Genomic DNA, 25,296 nt, shown 5'->3' with positions numbered 1-25,296 from the left:
AGCTTACTGTGCAATAATGTTGAACGTAAAGAAAAGCCTGTCTTTGTCCTGACTGAAATCTCCAGATGTTTCCAGGTGTTATTCCCAGATCATAAAACATCCTGTTTTCCTGTACCTCCTCGTATATGGTGAACGGGTCAGAGGTCGCCTCCCAAAAGGATATACATTCTTGACCACATTCTATATTTGTTTTAAGAATACGGCGTCAGTCTCTCTGTGGCCTTAAGATAACATTAAAGCCTTCTCATACACTTTTGCTTAAAGAGAACGATCTGTCCAGGTGGTTCAGTAATTAACTTTGGCCTCTTCAGGAGTGTCACCATAGGCCTTTTGATATTACACATTTAAGATACTACACATTTAATATACTACATATTCCCCCCTTCGGGGGATCACTAATCCCACGATAAACAAAAGAATATAACATACATGTTCATCATAGTTTACAGAAATGGTAATAATACATTCTGTCACAGAACCTTAACAATATAATAAATTTATGGAGTGTGAGAGAGAAAAAACCTGTCAGGCAGCCGTTTCTCCTTGAATATCCTTCAAACAATCAAGACAGGAAAACCGCTCTCACGGCCCCTCTGCCCCAGGTGGCCACAAATTGTACTCCAGCCCAATCAAGATTTTAACAAGAAGTAATACATATGCATTGGTTATGCATCAGAAGAAACTTAAAAACTATCATGGCTTACTGTGATTACTACTAGCATATAAACATTTTCTATCAATGTCACTGGATATACTGTAACACATAAAATCCTATAATAAACATATATATGTGTATGGGAAAAATGTCCATCCGCGGCTGCGTTGATTCTCAGTATGGGGTCGCCGATGTGTAGAATCACAGCATTCCTTGTTCCGAGCCTTCAAATCTCCCCCAATATTGTTTCCTTGAAGAGAAGAAAAGAAAAAAAAACAACCAGTATCGTCTTCTCAGGCAACAAATGAATCATATCACATTCCATTCCCCCCTTTTACCCGAACACAGTATAGGGGGAAACTATTAAAAAGTAAGCTTATAGTCAAATTACATGAAGAATCACAATAAGAACTAATATCAAAACGGATACTTCTCCATCAGTTCACCATCTAATTCTATTCCATCTTCATCTGCTGTTCGCAGCAGCGGCATCTGGGTACCGTCCCCAGGCATCACAGCTCCAACCCATCGCAATATCATTGCTTTCGCAAAGGTCAGCAACAGCGTGCAAAAGCAAAACATCACACACAACGATAAGATAACTGCCATTAAAATCTGTACTAGGACCGCACCTACCGGACCTAATTTGTCTTGCAACCAAGAATTAGCAGACCATCCGGCTCCTGCAGATGGACCGAAGGCATCCCGTATGTTTCGCAATGCCTCTATAACACTAGTCATATTATCAGAAGAATCGGGGATCAAGGTGTAACATGCATCACCAGTTAAGTTCAAAGCCACACATAGGCCACCTTGCTTGGCCAATATATAATCTAACGCCATGTCATGCTTTAGCAGGGTCAATCTGTGACTTCTTTGAGTATTAGACAGAAAATCAAATCCCCTTATTGTCTCATTGGCGAAACCCTGTAATGTATAAGTGATATTATCAATATGATCAGCTAAAAATGTCACACCGTACCATGGGAACAGTCCTATTCCCCACTTTTCTCCTAGACTTATTCTCCAATGGTATGACTCCAAATTATGGAACTGTGCTATTGTTTTTTTCCTCCTATTAGCAGAAACAACATTTGACTGATTTGTATCAGGACCGTCTCCCTTCCGTACTGTAAAAACCTCATATGGGAGCTTCAGTTTTGACATGTAACAGCATCCTATCCATCCATAAGGCAGAAATATATATGCCTTATCACCACAAACCCACCAAATGTCTTCAAAATTTCCTATTGTCACATTTCCTGGCAAATCTTGATTTTTCACCATCAAAGTTTTACTATATTTCTGATGTGGCGCATGAAACTTCACTTCATATAATTTACTAATATTTTTATTACGGTGTTTGCCCAGATTCATCAAATAACTGTCACAATCAGATATTCCCATAAACATCCCCGAACTAGTATACGTTCCATTTGAACAGAAACATACATCCACTTTCACAGATGTCACTTCCATCGACTCAGGGACTGCTGTTAATATATTCTCATGTTGACCTAGTAAATTTATATAAGGTAATCCTCCCAGCCATGCACACTCGAATTTAGGCGTAAACAGAACGCGTGACCAAGTCATTAATCTATCCGTTGGTGCCTGCTGCTGAAACAATAGCCACGATAATGCATAATACTGACACTTAGAAGTTAGCGGTTTCTAAGATCGAAGGCCATGTGCCTGGTGATGAAACTTTCACCACACATGGACAATTCAAATTTCTAACTGATCTAACAGAATGAGTTATTTGCTGAAACCATAAGTTCCTACCTGCCCAGGGGTCAGCAATCTGTAACACCGATGAATCGAAACCATATGCTTTCCAGTCACTCTCTCTCTTTTGCAAAGTACGAACTTGAGTAGAATTAAAATATTCACTCATTGTATCTAATATAGTTTCCTGAGTTATCTCAGCTGAGGCTACAACATGCTCATCCCACATCTCTTGCCTGGCTTCAAAGGTCTCTTCACTACCATTTACTGTAGGCTTTGTTTTCAACATGGGTTCCTGAGTCATATTTAACACTTCTGTCGACTCTAAGGTCACTATGTCCGGCGCCTGTGTTATATTTACAAACTTCACAGGCATCGAAGGTATTGGCACTGCTGTATCATTATACTCTTTTACAATCGTAGATAAAGTAGGAGTAGTCTGGGTTGATGTATCAACACTCGTAGTTGTATCCAGAGCTGTAGTGACAAGCTTTATCTGTGACAAAGTAGTAGTCTGGGTTGATGTATCAACATTCTTAGTTGTACCCAGCACTACTGTAACGAGCTCCATTTGAGAATTATTCGTTCTCGGAGTAGTTATTGAATTAGATTGATCTTGAACCTTTGTAATATCCGCGACATTCCCACTAGGTTCCAAACCTTTTATCACAAGTGTCACTTTACGCGTTACATAATCATCCTCCCAATAATTAAGAATTGGCACAAATTTAAATGCTGGTTCTAAATAAGTGCACACATATTTACCTGCATCTTCCCATGTAGCATTACGCAAAACTAGTGAACAATCCGTCTGCATCTTCACCAACTTCATGTCATTGTACAAAAAATACTTTCTTTGATCGCGAGGCACACTTTCAAATTCGGGTCCTGTCAACAACACATCTTCACCACGATTATTCCTCCACTTAGGAGGATTAGTACTACCAACATTCCATCTTCCACATTGACAAGGAAGAACAACCGCTTTCCCTAACTCAGCTCTAAAAACAACCTTCGGAGGAGAGGGTGTTGTAGCGATCTGCTGAGGAACTATAGCCACATGGGCTCTAGTTCTCGTATCGTTTTGGTCTAACCCTTCTCCGAGCCGGTCTCGGACTCCTTCTGTCAGCTGTCTCTCTTGATTCTCCTGCAGTTGAGTTACAGTCCTTCCTAACCTGTGACGCATTTCTCTCCATCGCCACAGGCTCTGCTGATTCGGGAACCTGCTGGAAATCAATGTCCCCAAATGTTCTTTCCTGTCCGTTAGCTGTACTGTCATTTCTGGCATCATCAAAAGCGTACACAGCATCATCAACATTGCCCATATCACGGACAACCTCCCCTTCTGGGATTTGACTCTGGTTATTGTCATGCATCTCTTCTCCTGCTGTATGCTCACCCATACCTTCTTCCAATTCTCTTGAACCTTCAACATCTTGACTCTGGGAACACGTTATCTCCTCTTTTGGTGCTTTAACACAATGTGATAAATGATACCACGTTGGAGACCCTTTGACCTGGACCGCTGTTCCAGTACTGCGGACCACTTCAAATGGTCCTTCCCGACGTTCGTTATACCACTTTCTTCTAAATACTTTCACAAACACCTTGTCTCCGGGTTGCACTGTGGTGCTCTTTTGCTCATCAAGTTTCTGCTGCGCCTCGTCTTTCCTCTGCCTGTCAAAAACATATGTGGATATCTTTTTATGTAAGCTGACCATATATGTTACATAAGTTCGCATTTCGTCTACCAAAAGTGCTAGACTTGGACCTTTCCCACTGGTACGCAAACAAGGAGTCGGCATCCGTCTTCCCGTTAGCAACTCATGAGGTGTCATATGCAAATCACGCAGCTCACTTGATCGACACGCCATCAGTGCCAACGGAAGCGCTGCTACCCAGAGCTGTAGTGACAAGCTTTATCTGTGACAAAGTAGTAGTCTGGGTTGATGTATCAACATTCTTAGTTGTACCCAGCACTACTGTAACGAGCTCCATTTGAGAATTATTCGTTCTCGGAGTAGTTATTGAATTAGATTGATCTTGAACCTTTGTAATATCCGCGACATTCCCACTAGGTTCCAAACCTTTTATCACAAGTGTCACTTTACGCGTTACATAATCATCCTCCCAATAATTAAGAATTGGCACAAATTTAAATGCTGGTTCTAAATAAGTGCACACATATTTACCTGCATCTTCCCATGTAGCATTACGCAAAACTAGTGAACAATCCGTCTGCATCTTCACCAACTTCATGTCATTGTACAAAAAATACTTTCTTTGATCGCGAGGCACACTTTCAAATTCGGGTCCTGTCAACAACACATCTTCACCACGATTATTCCTCCACTTAGGAGGATTAGTACTACCAACATTCCATCTTCCACATTGACAAGGAAGAACAACCGCTTTCCCTAACTCAGCTCTAAAAACAACCTTCGGAGGAGAGGGTGTTGTAGCGATCTGCTGAGGAACTATAGCCACATGGGCTCTAGTTCTCGTATCGTTTTGGTCTAACCCTTCTCCGAGCCGGTCTCGGACTCCTTCTGTCAGCTGTCTCTCTTGATTCTCCTGCAGTTGAGTTACAGTCCTTCCTAACCTGTGACGCATTTCTCTCCATCGCCACAGGCTCTGCTGATTCGGGAACCTGCTGGAAATCAATGTCCCCAAATGTTCTTTCCTGTCCGTTAGCTGTACTGTCATTTCTGGCATCATCAAAAGCGTACACAGCATCATCAACATTGCCCATATCACGGACAACCTCCCCTTCTGGGATTTGACTCTGGTTATTGTCATGCATCTCTTCTCCTGCTGTATGCTCACCCATACCTTCTTCCAATTCTCTTGAACCTTCAACATCTTGACTCTGGGAACACGTTATCTCCTCTTTTGGTGCTTTAACACAATGTGATAAATGATACCACGTTGGAGACCCTTTGACCTGGACCGCTGTTCCAGTACTGCGGACCACTTCAAATGGTCCTTCCCGACGTTCGTTATACCACTTTCTTCTAAATACTTTCACAAACACCTTGTCTCCGGGTTGCACTGTGGTGCTCTTTTGCTCATCAAGTTTCTGCTGCGCCTCGTCTTTCCTCTGCCTGTCAAAAACATATGTGGATATCTTTTTATGTAAGCTGACCATATATGTTACATAAGTTCGCATTTCGTCTACCAAAAGTGCTAGACTTGGACCTTTCCCACTGGTACGCAAACAAGGAGTCGGCATCCGTCTTCCCGTTAGCAACTCATGAGGTGTCATATGCAAATCACGCAGCTCACTTGATCGACACGCCATCAGTGCCAACGGAAGCGCTGCTACCCAGAGCTGTAGTGACAAGCTTTATCTGTGACAAAGTAGTAGTCTGGGTTGATGTATCAACATTCTTAGTTGTACCCAGCACTACTGTAACGAGCTCCATTTGAGAATTATTCGTTCTCGGAGTAGTTATTGAATTAGATTGATCTTGAACCTTTGTAATATCCGCGACATTCCCACTAGGTTCCAAACCTTTTATCACAAGTGTCACTTTACGCGTTACATAATCATCCTCCCAATAATTAAGAATTGGCACAAATTTAAATGCTGGTTCTAAATAAGTGCACACATATTTACCTGCATCTTCCCATGTAGCATTACGCAAAACTAGTGAACAATCCGTCTGCATCTTCACCAACTTCATGTCATTGTACAAAAAATACTTTCTTTGATCGCGAGGCACACTTTCAAATTCGGGTCCTGTCAACAACACATCTTCACCACGATTATTCCTCCACTTAGGAGGATTAGTACTACCAACATTCCATCTTCCACATTGACAAGGAAGAACAACCGCTTTCCCTAACTCAGCTCTGATAACAACCTTCGGAGGAGAGGGTGTTGTAGCGATCTGCTGAGGAACTATAGCCACATGGGCTCTAGTTCTCATATCGTTTTGGTCTAACCCTTCTCCGAGCCGGTCTCGGACTCCTTCTGTCAGCTGTCTCTCTTGATTCTCCTGCAGTTGAGTTACAGTCCTTCTTAACCTGTGACGCATTTCTCTCCATCGCCACAGGCTCTGCTGATTCGGGAACCTGCTGGAAATCAATGTCCCCAAATGTTCTTTCCTGTCCGTTAGCTGTACTGTCATTTCTGGCATCATCAAAAGCGTACACAGCATCATCAACATTGCCCATATCACGGACAACCTCCCCTTCTGGGATTTGACTCTGGTTATTGTCATGCATCTCTTCTCCTGCTGTATGCTCACCCATACCTTCTTCCAATTCTCTTGAACCTTCAACATCTTGACTCTGTGAACACGTTATCTCCTCTTTTGGTGCTTTAACACAATGTGATAAATGATACCACGTTGGAGACCCTTTGACCTGGACCGCTGTTCCAGTACTGCGGACCACTTCAAATGGTCCTTCCCGACGTTCGTTATACCACTTTCTTCTAAATACTTTCACAAACACCTTGTCTCCGGGTTGCACTGTGGTGCTCTTTTGCTCATCAAGTTTCTGCTGCGCCTCGTCTTTCCTCTGCCTGTCAAAAACATATGTGGATATCTTTTTATGTAAGCTGACCATATATGTTACATAAGTTCGCATTTCGTCTACCAAAAGTGCTAGACTTGGACCTTTCCCACTGGTACGCAAACAAGGAGTCGGCATCCGTCTTCCCGTTAGCAACTCATGAGGTGTCATATGCAAATCACGCAGCTCACTTGATCGACACGCCATCAGTGCCAACGGAAGCGCTGCTACCCAATTTAAACCCGTATGCTGACAGATCTTAACAATGCGATTCTTTAAAACACCATTCATTCTTTCACACATTCCTTGACTTTGTGGGTGGTACACTGCTCCAAGACGCTGTTTGATTTCCAACTTTTGTAAGATTAATTTGACTGTTTTATCCACAAATTCTTTACCATTATCTGAGGATATTCGATCCGGGAGTCCCCACCTACTTATAACCTCTCTACACAAAAACTTGTTCGCATACCACATCTACAGGAGTAAATATTTTCGACATTATTACAACTTTCTGTATTTTTGTACTCATATATTGATACCAACTACCAAATTAAAGATTACTTAAAACTGACTTCAGCAAAAAACCCACAGATAAATTGTAAAACTTATGACAACAACCCTTGACCGAGTACAAATCAAATAATTAACTAGTTAAATACCACGACTGGTCAGTCCGTTGCCAAGTGTCCTTTGAACTGCATAACACAAAGGTCACACACAAAATGTAATTCACTGCGATACTTCTCAAGCTGAGAGATCAAACCGCACAGTTACAAAAATAGATATTTGAATACGCACACATATGTTCAAATACACATCCAAGCATTTAAAAAAATTATTTTATTTATTTATTTATTTATTTATTTATTTATTTATGGATAAAACAGCACTGGCCTTAATCAAACAGGAGCCATGCGTTTATCATGTTGCTCCGGTCGCGGGCCTCAATCCGTGTGACGTTCTGAGCAACTGTCTCAGCAACGCGCACACACCAAAGATTCAACAAAAGAGGCAAACAGGACCTTAGATCCTTTCTTAGTTCTCCACAGCTGACACCACATATAATTCAATATAATTCACACACAATATCCATCAGCATTTAAGATTTTATACTCTACAGATTTTTTATCTCCTTTTAACCTCTAAACACCATTATTGTTTAAACTTTAATTTGCTTTACTTTAATAATCACCCCAACTTTTTATCAATCAGTATTACTCACAAACAATACATATACATATACAATAATCACTTTATTATAATAGTTGCTCATACACGCACACACACACCCTCATTAATTTCTCTACTTGAAAATGTCCTTTTTTGGGAATTATATTATTCATTCAGGGCAGGGGAGTGTTTTGTCTCACTGTAGGGATATCTTTATTCATTCAGTATTAAGGGGCTTTGACTTTGTATTTAGGTCCTCTTTAGAGGCTCATAAAGTTATTTGGCCATAAAATAAAATATTTTCCCAAAAAGGCTCATTGTTTTTAGCTTGTCTTTTGTTATTTAACAGAAAAAGGTCTTCCGAAGGAAGCTCATAAGTTTTAACAGATTTAGTCCTCTCATGTAATGAGGCTCATTGTTTTATTCTTAAAAAGACAAATATTATTCTTATAGTTACTAGAAACTAACCCTTGTTTTCCACCTTAACTCTCCTATGTATTTATTCATATATATATATATATATATATATATATATATATATTTTTATTACACATCTCAGCACATATTGCAATCAGTCGCGCACACACAAATTTTCCAGAGAGTGAGAGAGAGAGAGAGAGAGAGAGAGAGAGAGAGAGAGAGAGAGAGAGAGAGAGAGGGAGGGGATCCCGCCCGCCCGCAGCGGAGCGCAGACCCTCACACGCAGAGAGACAAAAAGCAGAGGAAGAGGGGGGGGGGGGGGGGGGGGTTCGCCCACAGCGGAGGAAGAGGGACTTCACTCGCAGCTGAGCGCACACGCACACGCGCAAACACAAACACAAACACACTTAGTTCCCCTTTATTTATTTATTTATTTTATTTATTTATTTATTTTTTTCCTCAAAGCGCACACACGTTTTCCTCAACACACACACACAAATTCCACATACACTATAGTCGACTCAGTCATACAAACTTATAGCATGCTATTTTGCCGCACCTTTATTCTATTTTCTCTTTATTTTCCTTCCTTTATTAAATTTTTGCTACCTTATTGATATGCAGAAATTCAAATGACAGTTGCATCATCACCTAGCTCGTCAGCTAATTAGTCAGAGTGGGAACTTCAATTGAATTTTAATTCTGCATCATCCAGTTCCCAGAACTGACCTGAAATCCACCTAGTGAATGCCCAGGTTTTGTGGCCTGACTTAAATGTCACCTCCCTGAGGGTTTTTGTCCAAATCTTGCGGCTTCCTCTTTAAACCTTATTCTTACTTTTCCCTTTGTATTTCAACCTTTATATTCCTGTTTTTCTTTATTTCCTTAACTTTTTTACCATATTCAACTGTTTCTCAAAAGCAATCACCTTTATGCTTTTTTACTTCAGCTTCAACTCTTATTTTCTTTACTTCTCTCTTTATTCCTGTTCCTTTTATATCTTAAACTTTTTACTTCACTTCTTTTCTATTGTAATTCAACGTTTAATTTTCCTTAAAACATTATTACAGTCAAATCCCCCTTTTGCGCTGCCCAGCAGTGCAAAAATTTAGAACGGAGAGCCACCCAAACCGACAATCACAACATAACACTCAACAACCCAATAACCCACACACAGGCCTTTAACAGTGCAGGCCTTTAACGGTGCGACCCAACAGCAGATAAACGGAACCCCAAACGTTCACCGTTTCAGCCGGCCGGACAGATCAGGGAGCAGTCGTCGGAGCAGACCCGCGAAGCTGAGAAGGCCGCAAACCGCCCAGGATTCGTGACGCCAGGAAATGTTGTGTATTTCGTCGTCTTGATGAGGTGTAGTTGTCGGCTGGAAGGACTCTCGTTAGACACCGTATTTCGTGTAAATAATGATTTTTATTTAGCACAGAAATATAGCATCTTTACAGGCCTTCCGGTCAAGCCTGGAGTCAGCACGCTCTGATTCAAAGTCTGACTCCAGATCCATGCTTACACACACATTAAATGCTTGCCCGTTTTCCGGGTCCGCCTCTTAATGTAAATTAGGTGCATATGAGCTTACTGTGCAATAATGTTGAACGTAAAGAAAAGCCTGTCTTTGTCCTGACTGAAATCTCCAGATGTTTCCAGGTGTTATTCCCAGATCATAAAACATCCTGTTTTCCTGTACCTCCTTGTATATGGTGAACGGGTCAGAGGTCGCCTCCCAAAAGGATATACATCCTTGACCACATTCTATATTTGTTTTAAGAATACGGTGGCAGTCTCTCTGTGGCCTTGAGATAACATTAAAGCCTTTTCATACACTTTTGCTTAAAGAGAACGATCTGTCCAGGTGGTTCAGTAATTAACTTTGGCCTCTTCAGGAGTGTCACCATTGCTGAATAACATGAATTTAGGCCTTTTGATATTACACATTTAAGATACTACACATTTAATATACTACAAAAGGCAGGAAAGTTTTTCAGTGATGGTGCCAAGGCAAAAGGCATAACACAAAAAAATCATAGATTTCATTGCCATTTGAATTGAATTTTCATTTCGGTGCATCGATAAAATATTATCGTTGGTGTGGCCCTCTGAAACAATTCAGGTTTCTCATGTGGCCCCTTGTAAAAATCAATTGCCCACCATATTCATCTCACGCACATGCGCATTTGACAAAAATACCGTATTGAACTCAAGCAAACTGAACATGCACATAAAAAAAACACAAACAAAGTCTGTGTTTTCTACCCTGAAACACGTGAAATCAAAGCATCGATCTGTTCTGACTGACACCCATGTGAAAGAATTGCTTCGAGTGGCAACAACGGAATACGAGGCAGATTTGAAGGGGATTGTTTAAGGCAAGGATAGCCAAAAGTCCCACTAAGTAACATGCATAGTAAAAGAAAAACGCTATTGTAAATTATATATTTTTAGTTTTTTGTGGATTTGGTTAAACAGAGTTTGTGTGTGTGCACACAATGTTCATTGTTAAAAATGACTGGCCTGTGGTCTTAGAACTGTAGGAGTCAATTTCTGTCATTATGTTGGTGTGTGATATTTACAATAAATCTGGCTGAGCAGAGGTGTGTGTGTGTGTGTGTGTGTGTGTGTGTGTGTGTGTGTGTGTGTGTGTGTGTGTGTGTGTGTGTGTGTGTGTAAGAGGAAGGGATGGGTGATGTTCATGTGTGCCCATGTGTATGATGTGGCTCTTTGCGGTAACACAGTAAAAAATGTGGCTCTCGGTCTCTGACTGGTTGCCCACCCCCGATCTAGAGTGTAATGGAATGTTGATTCTAGACATTTAGTGGCCCAGTCGAGCTCTGCAGGGTTTGATAAAGATTTAATTAATGTCGACTTCGGAAGGTTATTGATGAAACTTGCTGCTGTAGTTGATGTGCATTGTACATTGTGATGGGGCCAGAGCATATTACAGCATCAGACATTGCCTTTGCTAATTTACACACCTCTGTAATGTTACTCTTTGTAACCCCTGATTGTCGAAGGCACATACCATAAGCTCCGGTGTGAAAACTATCGTAGAGAACCTGTGCATTCCTAAAAACCTATGCTGACCTGTTATGTCCGGCACCCTGGCTCCCGGTATACACCTGACCTGTGCTGCTCGTGCCCAGTGTTGGGCAATAACGCGTTACCGTAACGCAGTTACTTTTGACAGTAACTAATACTGTAACACATTACTTTTTAAATAAAGTAACTCCGTTACCATATGGTGCGTTGTCCGTTACTTTTTTTAATGAATTAATTTTGGCTTGTGTGTAGACTACAGCCTAACCTTTTTACGCATTGTAGGATTGGTGGATGAACAAGGGGCACTGTGGCCATGTTTCCGTTTATTCAGGTTTGTGTGGCAGTAATGGCGAGTCAAGGAGAGAGCAAGACGAGTTTCTCAAAGTGGAAATATGCTCAATATTTCACTTTAGTTGAGCATGAAGACAAAAACTTTAGGTTACTTACGTAACCCCGGTTCTCTGATAACAGGAGTGAGGTATCTCACTATGGGAATCGCCTCGGGCGTGACCAATCCTGGAAGCATCAATCACACCACGTCTGTCGGCTGACAGACCAATCACGACAGTGATGCGGGAGTCCCGCTTCCCTGTATACACCGCTGCTGGCGGTCCCTGCCTCATTCTCACATATCTCTTCTCCGTGCACTGCAAGGAGGGATGTGTGGTGAGATACCTCACTCCTGTTATCAGAGAACCGGGGTTACGTAAGTAACCCAAAGTTCTCTTTCAAACATTCGTTCGGTATCTCACTAGATATGCTGTCCGAAGCAGGTGTCAACCAACTCAGTGATGTGATAAAAAGAGATAACCCCTCTCACTGAAGAGAGTGAAAGTGAGAGAAATGACAAACAACCGATACACGATGTTACCATCATCCGTTGACATGAAATATATATATATATATATATATATATATATATATATATATATATATATATATATATATATATATATATATATATATATATATATATAATATATACATACATACATACATACATATACACACATACAAAATGTATACATATATGTATTACACACTCAGGACGGAATGAGCCAGCGAAGGCTCCGTGACATCCAGCCTATAAAAACGGACAAAAGTGTGCGGGGAAGCCCAGCATGCTGCCGCACAGATGTCCTGAATCGAAACACCCTTAAAAAGCGCCCATGAAGCGGCCAAGCCTCTAGGTACCAATAGGTACTATGAGCCCTCAGTCCTTCCGGAGGTTTAAGACCCACGCTATTATAACTCATTATAATAGCCTCCACGAGCCAATGGGACAGGCGCTGCCAGGAAACGGGACTTCCCTCACGGGAACCAGCCCATGAAACAAACAGCTGATTACTCCGTCTCAAACCCTTCGTCCTGTCAACATAGTGACGGAACGCACGGACAGGACACAGACAGTGAAGCCGCTTCTCCTCCGCTGAGGAAAAAGGAGGGGGATGAAAGGCCATTAAATCCACCTGTCTGCATGCGAAAGCTGACTCGCTCACCTTAGGGATAAAAGCCGGATTAGTCTTGAGAGCCACTCGCGAGAAATCCAAAGCAAAATGCATACAGGAGTTATGAACAGACAAAGCATGAAGTTCACTAACCCGCTTCGCGGTAGAAAGAGCCAATAACAAAGCAACCTTAAGCGACAGGAGCTTTAAATCAATACTCCCTATCGGCTCAAAGAGAGACTGAGAGAGCGCGCTCAGGACCACGGACAGATCCCATGCCGGAACCAGCGGCTTTGAGAATGTGCTCAGGCGCCGCGCCCCCTTCATAAACCTGCACACGAGCGGGTGATGACCGATAGTATTACCGTCAATCCCTGCGTGGCATGCAGAAACAGCGGCAAGATAAACCTTAACGGTTGAAAAAGCCCTGCCCTTAACCAAAAGTTCCTGCAAAAAGCACAACACATCTGCCACAGAACAGTGAAAAGGGACGATATGTCTCTGAGCACACCATAGTTCAAACACATTCCATTTCCTATCATATGCAGAGCGCGTCGAAGCTGAAAAATCTCCCCGCGCGCTTGCGAGAGGAGATCCCCGCGCAACGGGAGAGGCCAGGGTCGATCGTGCAGGAGTTGGAATATCTCCGTCAGCCACACTTTCCCTGGCCAGTTCGGAGCGATTAGTATGACAGAGTGATTGCCTTCTCTTACTCTTTGTAGAGTCGGCACGATCAGACTTAGTGGAGGAAATGCGTAAAGCAGAACGTTTGGCCACGGGTGGGCTAACGCATCCACACCCATAGGTGCACCGTTTCTCGCCAGAGAAAAGAACAGAGGGCAATGAGTGTTTTCGTGCGAGGCGAAGAGATCTATGGCGGCCCGGCCGAATCTCTCCCATAACAGGTTCACCACCTGAGGATGGAGAGACCACTCCCCGTACAGGGGATTTCCCCTGGACAAAAGATCCGCCCCCGCATTCAGCACTCCCAGCACATGAGCCGCTCGCAGCGACAGGAAATGCTCCATGCCCCACACCATGAGATCTCGCGCCAGACGGTGAAGTCGAGGAGAGCGCGTTCTGCCCTGGCGATTTATGTACGCCACCGCCGTCTGATCTGACCAATACGTGGTGACTCCGAAGAAACTGCACGAAATGTTTCAAAGCTAGAAACACCGTTAACAGCTCCAGAAAGTTTATGTGCCCGCACCGAAGAGAAACGGGCCATTTCCCTTTCGCCATCCTGCCTTCGCACACCGCACCCCAACCTGCGAGTGACGCATCCGTCGTCACTACTCTTCTTAGGGAAACAGCCCCCAGCGGGGTTCTCGATTTCTCCAGTGATGGAGAGCGCGTAAGCACAGTGACGTCACCATCACCTTGCGATTGAGGTGGCGCTTCGGACATAAGTGCTGTGCCGTAACCCAGCACTGAAACTCTCTCATTCGCAACAGTCCCAGCGGTATGACAGACACTGACGAAACCATCAGCCCCAGCAGGCGTAAACAGAGTCTGAATGGAACTGTCCTTCCTCTCTGAAAAAGAGAGAGACAACTGCGAATCGACCTGATGCGCTCTTCTGATAGAAAAGCCTGATACAGGCGTTTCTTCTTCCCGCACTTATACGCTCTCCCACAGGGGTGCCAAAACCCGGGATTGAGAAAGGACACAGGTCAAGAAATGACGGAGCCTTCACCGTTGGCGGAGCTCGTTAAGGTGATTGCTGAGCTCCAGCAGACCCAGCACCAGGCCCTCCTTCAGGTGCGTGCCGAGCAGGAACAACGGTTTGAGGAAGTAATCCGAGCACAGGTGGAGGACCGGGCGGCATTCCGGAGCGCTCTGAACTCAAAGGAGGCTCCGGTGAATCCCCGCCCCCCCTCCCGTCCGCCGCCTCTCATCTCGCTGCTCAGCTGAAATACGACGATCTGAAGCGGGCGATCCTCCAGCGAGTTGGGCGGACACCGGAGCAGCACCGACAGCGGTTTCGCGCATTGACGCTGCGCGAGGTCGCCTTCGCCCACCAGCTTCGCGATGCCTTCCCGGAGATGGCTGCGGAACGAGGACCGGAGCACGGACGAGGTTCTGGATTGCATGGTGTTGGAGCAGGTTATCGCCCGTCTTCCGCCGCGGATGGCGGAATGGGTTCAGTGCCAGCGACCGGAGACCGTGGAGAAGGCGGTACAGTTGGCAGAGGACCACCTGGCGGCATACGCGGGGGTGGGCGGATCCCCTGGGTCTCCGTCCGAATCTCCTGCTTCCCTGTCCCCTGGCTTTTCTCCCTCTCCTCCCATTCCCTTACCCCGGAAACGGGGGCCGATTTCCCCGAAGCCGGTGGCAAGCTCCTTCCTCTTTCTTTTCCTCTTCCTCTCCTTCTGCTCTCGCTCACAGATCTTTGCCTTTGACTTAACAGGTGGGGGAGACAGTCCGCGCAGGTGTGGAGCGGAAGCCTGGGTCTGTTGGCGCTGTGGGGAGCCGGGGCATTTCCTGGATCAGTGTCCCGTCATGGAGTTGGGGGTGATGGTCCGGATTCCCGAGGCGCCACAGGCTGCCCCCGATCAAGCAGGAACCTACTGTATACCTGTGAGTATCCAAGGGGGTACACACCAGGCGTTGGTGGATTCGGGCTGCGAGCAGACAGCCATCCATCAAAGCCTGGTGCGATGCAAGGTTTTGAATGCTGCACGCCGGGTGAAGGTGAAATGTGTGCATGGGGACGTTCAGGAATATCCACTGGTGGCCATTTCGGTTTGTTTGAGGGGGAGAAATCATAGAGTGGAGGCGGCGGTTAGTCCCTGACTCACCCATCCGCTAATCTTGGGTACGAATTGGGCCACTTTTCCTCGCTTACTTAGGGAAATGTGTGTTGATGGGTCCTGTGGTAAGGTGAAGCGGGAGGGTGCGCCATGTTGGCTGGGGAGGCGGAGCCGGGGACGTCAGTTCCGCGTCAGGCAGACTCCGCCCTACGGGGAATTCCCCCCGGGGATTTCCCCCTCGAGCAACCGCGGGACGAAATGCTCCGACACGCCTTCGACCAGGTGAGAGCAATCGATGGTCAGCGAATCCGGACGGATAGCCCGCTTTCCCATCCCTACCTCGCCGTGATTAAAGATAGATAATACCGAGTGACGCAGGACACTCGAACCGGAGAGGAAACGACCCAGTTGTTGGTCCCAAAGAGCCGTAGGGAACTTTTATTCCATGCGGCTCATAATCCGATGGCCGGGCACCTAGGCTGTGTTAAAACCTTAGACCGCCTAATGGACCGTTTTTATTGGCCGGGCATTCACGGCGATGTGCGTAGATGGTGTGCGGCATGCCGGGAATGTCAGCTGGTGAATCCGCCGGCCATCCCAAAAGCGCCTTTGCGCCCTTTACCATTAATCGAGGTTCCCTTCGAAAGACTCGGCATGGACCTCGTCGGGCCATTAGAGCGAACCGCACGCGGGCATCGCTTCGTATTAGTCATAGTGGACTATGCGACGCGATAAACGGAAGCAGTGCCCCTTCGCAACATCTCTGCACGCAGTGTTGCAGAGGCGCTCTTCCACGTTATCTCCCGAGTTGAGATCCCGAAAGAGATCCTGACTGATCAAGGCACGGCGTTCATGTCACGAACTCTTTGCGAACTGTACAAGTTGTTGGGGATTAAATTGATTCGCACCAGTGTCTATCATCCACAAACCGACGGTCTGGTGGAGTGTTTCAATCGAACCCTCAAAAACATGATTCGGAAGTTCGTACATGGGGACACGCGGAATTGGGATAAATGCCTCGAGCCCTTTTATTATTGTACGGCCGTAAGCCGCGTGGAGTGCTGGACGTTCTCCGGGAAAATTGGGAGGAGGGACCTTCGAGCGCAAAAAATGAAATTCACTGAGAGCAAAACTCCACACACTGGGACAGCTAACAATGGAGAATTTGGCTTAGGCAGTTTTTACCGGGAGATAAAGTCCTTGTTCTACTGCCTACGTCAAGCTCGAAATTACTCGCCAGGTGGCAAGGGCCGTTCGAGGTTACACGGCGGGTGGGAGATGTCAAATATGAGGTGCAGCACACGGACAGGGGCGGGGCACTCCAAGTATATCACTTGAATCTCCTAAAATTATGGAGTGAGGTGGTGCCGGTGTCTCTAGCGATGGTGATTCCAGAGAGGGAGGAGCTGGGACCGGAGGTACGACTAAAAAACGTGTCAGAATCCGCCTCGGTTCCCTGTGGAGCCCACCTCTCGCCATCGCAGAGAGCACAGGTCAGAATTACAGCAGGAGTTTGCGGACGTGTTCTCTCCCGTGCCTGGGCGAACAAACCTTATAGAACACCATATCGAGACATCTCCCGGTATTGTGGTGCGCAGTCGCCCGTACCTGCGGACCTTGAGACGGGCAGGGCTCACGGCGAACCCGAAGAAGTGTGCGGTTGGGGGGGTGGAAGTACGGTATCTGGGTTTCCATTTGGGTCACGGGCAGGTGCGTCCCCAAATCGATAAGACGGCAGCGATTGCAGCCTGTCCGAGACCCAAGACCAAAAAGGAGGTGAGGCGGTTAATGGGGGTCTGCCGGGCTATTATAGGAGGTTCATCCATATGTTTTTGGACGTCATCAGACCGCTGACCGACCTCACTAAAAAGGAAGCGCCAGATCCGGTCCAGTGGTCGGAGCCGTGCCAGCAGGCTTTTACGCGTGTCAAAGCCGCACTCTGCGGTGGTCCGCTTTTACATGCTCCTGACTTCTCTCTTCCTTTTGTTTTACAGACTGATGCGTCGGACAGAGGGTTGGGGGCCGTGTTGTCCCAGGTGGTGGAGGGGAAGGAACGGCCGGTGCTGTTCATCAGCCGTAAGCTGTTAGTGCAGGAAAGCCGGTACAGCACCATCGAAAGGGAGTGCCTGGCTATCAAGTGGGCGGTCCTCACCCTCCGTTACTATCTGTTGGGACGGGCCTTCACCCTCTGTTCGGACCACGCCTCGCTCCAGTGGCTCCATCGCATGAAGGATACCAACGCGCGGATCACTCGGTGGTATCTAGCGCTTCAACCAATCAAGTTCGAGGTGGCCCACAGACCGGGGACGCGGATGGTCGTGGCTGACTTCCTCTCGAGCCAGGGGGGGGGGGGGTCGGTTGCGGGCCGGACGGCTCCCTGGCCTGAGTCGGGTGGTGGGGGTATGTGGCAGCGGGGGCGTGGCCGAGCGTCGGTTTGTGAATGGAGGGCAGGGCCGGGAGCAGGTAGGCAGGGGATTGCCTCACCTGAAGCTAATGTGACCTATTAAGTGTTCTCTATTTTCCAGTGATTGGGGGGTGCATTTAAGGAGGAGAGAGTGTGTGTGAGACGGGTGGTGTGTGTACGCGCGTGAGCCAGAAGACGTACTGCCTGAGACACGAAAATCAAAAATAAAAGTGGCTGTGAAGCCTTTACACCTGACATGTTGTGGCGTTCCTTCTTCCCGCCCTTATACGCTCTCACAAGTGTATAAATACATCTGCCCCAACTGTTTGTTTACCTGGTGACAAATGAGTGAGTGTGAATGTCTTATTTTCCTCCAGTGAATGCATTTCTTTGTCCATAGCATTCTTCCATTGCTTTGCTTTGGTTGATGTTATGGCATCCTGGTAAGTTTGTGGTATATCGCATACAACTCTGTAACAACAGTCTATACATGTTTGAAGTTTGTCTTCTATATACTCAGTCTCAATCTTGTAGATGAGCTGGTTTCCTCCTACTTCTTGGTGGGTTCCTTCTGACTATATCCTTAGCATCTTTGCTAGGATGCGTGTGATCAGTATGTTCAGGCAATGTCTCAGAAACATCACTTGCCTGGTACCTGCCTTGGCCTGGTACATTTTCTACATTTTCATCAATATCTTTTTCACTGCTAATGATGTTAGGATCTATATCCTCGAATTCTGTAAATGTCACAAATGTTTGTGTTTTTTTCTTTCTTTGGTTGTCTTAGTTGTGAACTTCACCAACCTATGCTTTTGGACCTTCTCTGTGTTTGGATAGTACACTAAATAAGCTGGACTGTTTTAATCATAGCCGATGAACACACCTTGTTTACACCTAGATTCCAATTTGCCTTTCTCTTGTAAGTAAAACATATCGATCCAAATTTCTGCATTTTGGAAACACCTGGCTTTATGCCTGTAAATAACTCATATGGGGTTTTCTTTATACGTCAACTGAATCACCTGTTTCTCACATAAGCTGATGTTTGCATAGCATAGTTCCATAAATCATTTGGTAATTCACTTTTTATCAGTAAGCACCTGGTCATGTCATAGAGTGTTCTCCAACCTCTTTCTGCTGTGCCATTCTGATGAGGTGAGTAGGGTGCAAACGTTTCATGTCTAATTTTATTCTTTGTTAATAATGCCTGAAAATCTCGACTCATACATTCAGTGCCGTTATCTGAACGGATGCACTTGATTTCTCCATAAGGTGCTATGTCAGCTAGCAATTTTTTTGTGGCTTGAATTGTGTCTTCATTTCACTTCAGAAAATACACTTACACAGTGCCGGAATAGTCCTCTGTAAACGACTGTGCATATCTGTGTCCTTTTTTGCTAAGTCAGTATGAATTAGTTCTAAGGGTTTCTTTGCCTTTCTGTCTGGCTCCCTGTTTCTTGTCTGAGTGAATTTTCCCTTTGTACATACTTCACATAATCGATTTTTTCTGACTGTGTTCTGTTTTATCTCAATGCCTCTAACTACACCTTGTAACTTTTGGATATCGTCATAGTTACAATGACCCAAAATTTTGTGCCAAGTTTGTAAATCATGACACACATTGCACTGGTCAATACTCTCTTCGACAGTCGGCAAATAATAAAAATTTCCACTTTCATGAATGTCAAACCTGCTGCTGTCTTTGGTAACCATATGACTGTTCCCTCCACCATTTGTTGCCCTTGCAACTGAGAAAATATCATGTGGGTATGTAGGCATGTATAGAGCATCCTGTAGCTGAACTCTGTGATGCTGTCCAGTATCATCTAGGAAGAAAATCACAGCTGTTCCTCTTTTTTAAACCATTCCGCTGCATTTTGTCCCGTCTGCTAATTCCACTGAATGAGTTTCAGGATGAAAAGATTTGTCAAAGTCTTTGAATTTGTTGATGTCATTCACAATATGAGAGTTTGCACCAGCGTCTACCATGATGCCTTTGATCTTTAGTGCTCAGCTTTAAAGAAATGGTCCTTTCCATCTACAACCTTTCTGGCGTCATCTTGGCCAACCTTTTTTTTACATAGAAATTCTGCATATGTATTATTTTTGCAATGATTGCACCACACCCTCTTGGAACATTTTCTGGCTATATGTCCCTTTACCCCACATTTGTAACAGGTCACATTGGTATCCTCATATTTTCTGTCTTTAGTGTGTGACTTTAAAGGGCCTCGTGCTTGTCTCATGTGGGCTTTCATCACATTATCTGTGGATTCTGTTTTTATTTTCTCAGCTTCCTCATAAATTCTCAATCTTCTTTTAAAGTCTATGAATGTAAAGTTGTCTTCATTTTGCGTTATGTGGACGACTAGCGGCTTGAAATAATCTGGTAGTCCACGGAGAATCATGACAATAGTCAATCCAGCACTCATGGTCATGTGTAGCTGGGTTAACGGTGTGTACATATTTATTATCTGTGGCTTGCTTTTCCCCGAAATATGCTCTTTTAGTATTTTAAACGCTTTTCTACCATCATCAGCTGCTTTATGTCTTATAAGCGATAGGCTTTTATCATCTATAAATCATATTAATTCAGCATAGCAATCAGCATTCTTCTGCCTGTCTTCGATTAGCTGTTCTGCATTAGCATGAACAGGTTCTTGTAAAATAGTTTCTTTTAGCTTTAGAGTATGCAAATAGCCAAGAAATCTTGTTTCCCAAAGGTCATATTTCTCTTCAGATCCATCAAACAGAAACTGCGGTACCAGAAACCCTGCCGCTCTACTTGCCATTTTGTAGAATCGCTGACTTTGTTCCTAATGCGTCTCTTGGTAAGCTAGTTCGTTAGCCTTATCAATAACGCGTAATACGTCGCGTTTAACTTACTCGAGAGGAAAAAAAACGCTCACTTGTTTCCTTTCCTGGGCCCATAACCTGTTGAGATTCAGTGTGCAGTTCACTAGCACTCGTGGAAACAAACAGAAGCGTTGCACATTTTGCTCTTCTCATTTGTCTTTTTATTCAGCATGAACTTAAAAAACCCAACTTGGACACGGAGAAAGATCATTGTAAAAACAGTCCTTTTGTGTTGCAACACATGAGTGAAAAAATAATCCAACTTATTATTGGGAAACAGTTAAATGGTGGTTGTTAAGTGTTCTCAATTGTTTCTTGCATGGATTCATAATTTCAAAAATGCTCCTGTGATTGAATAAATCAAGGCCCACACCTACACTACAAAATCTACAGAAAATGTATTCTAACAGTTAAGGGGGTCTAAATATGGAATAGGATGTTCAACAATCACATATGGGTGTGATTGATCAGGTGGTTCTCTACTTTTGGTTTCTTTTTGTTTAGCTAACTCTTTGGAAAATGTTGCAAGTTACACAACAGTCTGGACAAATATAAAATTGTCTGATTAAGAGAAAGTTGTTTCCTCTACATTTCACACATGAAGCAGATTTTTATTCCAAACTTACAGACAATCGTCGATGATGATTTAATTCCTGTTTTTTATTCTATTTCACAGAACAAAAAGGGACATGCCTGCACAAAGTTTATTACTGTCTTTAATCTCTTGCTGTCTCGAGTACCGTATTTTTCGGACTATAAGCCGAAACTTTTTCCCCCACGTTTTGAACCCCGCGGCGTAAACATCGAAGCGGCTTAATTATGAATTTTTCCTGGGTTTTTCCCGGTTTCACAAACTTCAAGCCAAAAAACTGAACCCCATAACATTAGACCAATGAAATTTCCGAACGGAAATGAAAAAACGCACCTCACCTGTGTTCTGAGCTGATGATGATGGGAAACAGGTGAAGGTGGTTAATATGTGAGTGCTGGGGGAAGGAGATTTATTTTTGTTTCAATTCTACAAATAAAACCCCATAATGACAAGGTGAAAGAGGTTTGTTGAAAAATCTCTGCAAATGTATTTAAAATAAAAAACCAAAAAATAACATTATACACATGCTGTTTCTCCATCATTGAACATTTAAAACGTTTTGGCAAGGAGGAGTTGATGTTAAATATAAATTAAATCATATGTTGAGCTAATTTACTGCTCAGGAGCACCTGGTTCCACGATTCTAAATGACTGTATAAGACTGTAGCAAGGACATTACTCATAATCACACACTCCAGTGCTCATGATATTTCTCACTCTCCAGTGTTTGTATTGTTTTTTTATGATTTATAATCACATTATTGGTGTCACCTAAAGTTTCTCTAAAGGTGTCTTCTTTATACCATCTAAGGGAGGCTGCTCATCAGTGATAAATACACATAGCTTTTGTAATTAAATTTTTGTTCAAATCAAATCAAATCAAGTTTTATTTATAGAGCGCCTTACAGAAACTAAAAGGAGTACAAGGCAATTGTTCTATAATTCTTACACTCTGTAAAGCTGCTATGAGACAATGTCCATTGTGAAAAGCGCTATAGAAATAAACTTAAACTTGAAAGTTGAAAGTTAAATATTTTTGTTTAATATATGCAGAAAATGTCCCTGGTTTAACGTTTTATATTTTTCTTTTCACTTTTCTTTTTATCTCTTAGGATCTGTGTAACTATTGTGTCTGCAACAGTTCCAGTGTCAGTCATCTCATGTATATTCATCCTTGTATATGCAGTGCTTATTTGCAGTGTGCAGGTAACCATGGAATGGCTAATGGTTTTACTAACCCTTGCCCAAAATACATGAACAAACAAGACAATTTAATACAATAATAAGCTTCAACATTTGCACTTTTGTAATTGATTAAGATTTTGACATTGTGATAATACACCGAGCATTTTTGCTAATCCTGTACTGTTCACCCAAGCAAGAGAGATCTAAGTAAAGTTTGAGGCATGCCAGACCCCACAGATAAATTAATTGAGGTCATGGCATCTAAAAAGCATTGCAAAAGGGCATTGTTTTTTTGTGTCGTTCTTGATGTTTCTCTTGCACCATCTGTTGGTAATGCACTCACATTAAATGATCTGTTTTATTTCAATAGCAACTTCTAAACACTAGGTGGGAGAGTTGCACAGGTCAAAATAAGAAACCTCTTTAAAACTAATTAGAAATAATTATAATCAGATTATTGCCTTGAAATTCTCAAATTTAGGTAAAAAGAAATGCAGTTAATAGCAAATCAAATGCCCATATCTGGTAAAGACGTGTGTCAAACATTTTTCTCGAACTGAACATTAGTATAAGACTAAATAACTAAATATTAGCTCAATATACAGGCTTGCATAGATGAAAAAAGTAGTATAATATGTACCATATGGATTTTTTCAAATTAATTACAGATATTGAAAAGGCGTAACCCTAAATCACAACTTAAATGTCATAACAAAACTTCAGTGCTCATCAAAAAAAAGCTATTATTTTAAGCATTATTAATCGGGTTTTTGTTGTTGTTGTTGTTGTTGTTGTTGTTTTGCTCTATTCATGTGATTTCCATTTCCTGTGCTCTTAGACCTCTTTGCCGACCTCTTCTGGAATATATGCGTTCGATCTAAAAGCTGTTCTTATCAAATCTTGTCTTCTAGTTGTTCACTTGTCCTCTTAGACTATTCATCACTTTTCATTCAAATTGAACATTGTGGCAGATCACTGTCTGACGATCACATTACCACCGTGTACAAAGTGTGCCAGGGTGCACTGTTGCTGTTCTGGTGGTTCGTGGTGGCCCAACATTTTACTAATGAAATTGTGTAAAGCCACGAAGCCCCATAACTGACTGTTCTCCGGTGCCTTTTGGGTGGATCCGTTCACCTACACACAGAGCACACAGATTCTCTCAGTCAAAAACATTTGATAAATGAATGAATGAATGAAATACAATTAATTAATTAATTCAGTAATTCATTCGTTCTTTCATCCACTGCACTGTCTGATGAGGTGGTCTCGGGAATACTGGGCTCAAAGTACAGCAGGGACACCAAATCTCTCAAACAAATAGACAGACAACGACAAAGCATCGAATGTACTTCATCTAGACCTAGATATAACATAATTGGAATAAAATAATTAGGCTGATGTTTCAAGTCAAGTCAAGAAGCTTTTATTGTCATTTCAACCATATATCTGACGCAGTACACAGTGAGATGAAACAAGAAAAGTTGCATCAGTTCCTCCAGAACCCTGATGCAACATAAAACAACAATCACAAAAACAGAAAAACACAGTGTTAATAACTAGTACGTGTCCTCACCACATAAAGTGCATGTGTGCAACCTGGTGCAAACAGTGCAAAGACAATACAAGACAGTACAAAGACAATACAGGATAGTGCAAAGACAATACAAGACAATACAAGACAGTGCAAGACAATGCAGGACAGTGCAAGAAAATACAGGACAGTGAAAAGACAACACAAGACAGTGCAAGACAATACAAGACAGTGCAAGACAATACAGGACAGTGCAAGACAATACAAGACAGTGCAAGACAATACAAGACAGTGCAAAACAATACAAGACAGTGCAAGACAATACAGGACATTGCAAGACAATACAAGACAGTGCAAGACAATAGAAGACAGTGCAAATACAATACAGGACAGTGCAAATACAATACAGGACAGTGCAAAGACAACACAAGACAGTGCAAAGACAACACAGGACAGTGCAAGACAATACAAGACAGTGCAAAGACAACACAGGACAGTGCAAAGACAACACAGGACAGTGTAAGACAACACAGGACAGTGCAAGACAATACAGGACAGTGCAAAGACAATACAGGACAGTGCAAGACAATACAGGACAGTGCAAAGACAACACAGGACAGTGCAAAGACAACACAGGACCGTGTAAGACAACACAGGACAGTGCAAAGACAACACAGGACAGTGCAAGACAATACAGGACAGTGCAAAGACAACACAGGACAGTGCAAGACAACACAAGAAAGTGCAAAGACAACACAAGACATTGCAAAGACAACACAGGACAGTGCAAGACAATACAGGACAGTGCAAAGACAATACAGGACAGTGCAAATACAATACAGGACAGTGCAAGACAACACAAGACAGTGCAAAGACAACACAGGACAGTGCAAGACAACACAGGACAGTGCAAGACAATACAGGACAGTGCAAAGACAATACAGGACAGTGCAAGATGATACAGGACAGTGCAAAG

Source organism: Silurus aristotelis (assembly GCF_946808225.1).
Source record: "Silurus aristotelis genome assembly, chromosome: 5".
NCBI classification, from domain to species: Eukaryota; Metazoa; Chordata; class Actinopteri; order Siluriformes; family Siluridae; genus Silurus; species Silurus aristotelis.
Note: the sequence above shows the minus strand (reverse complement) of the source record.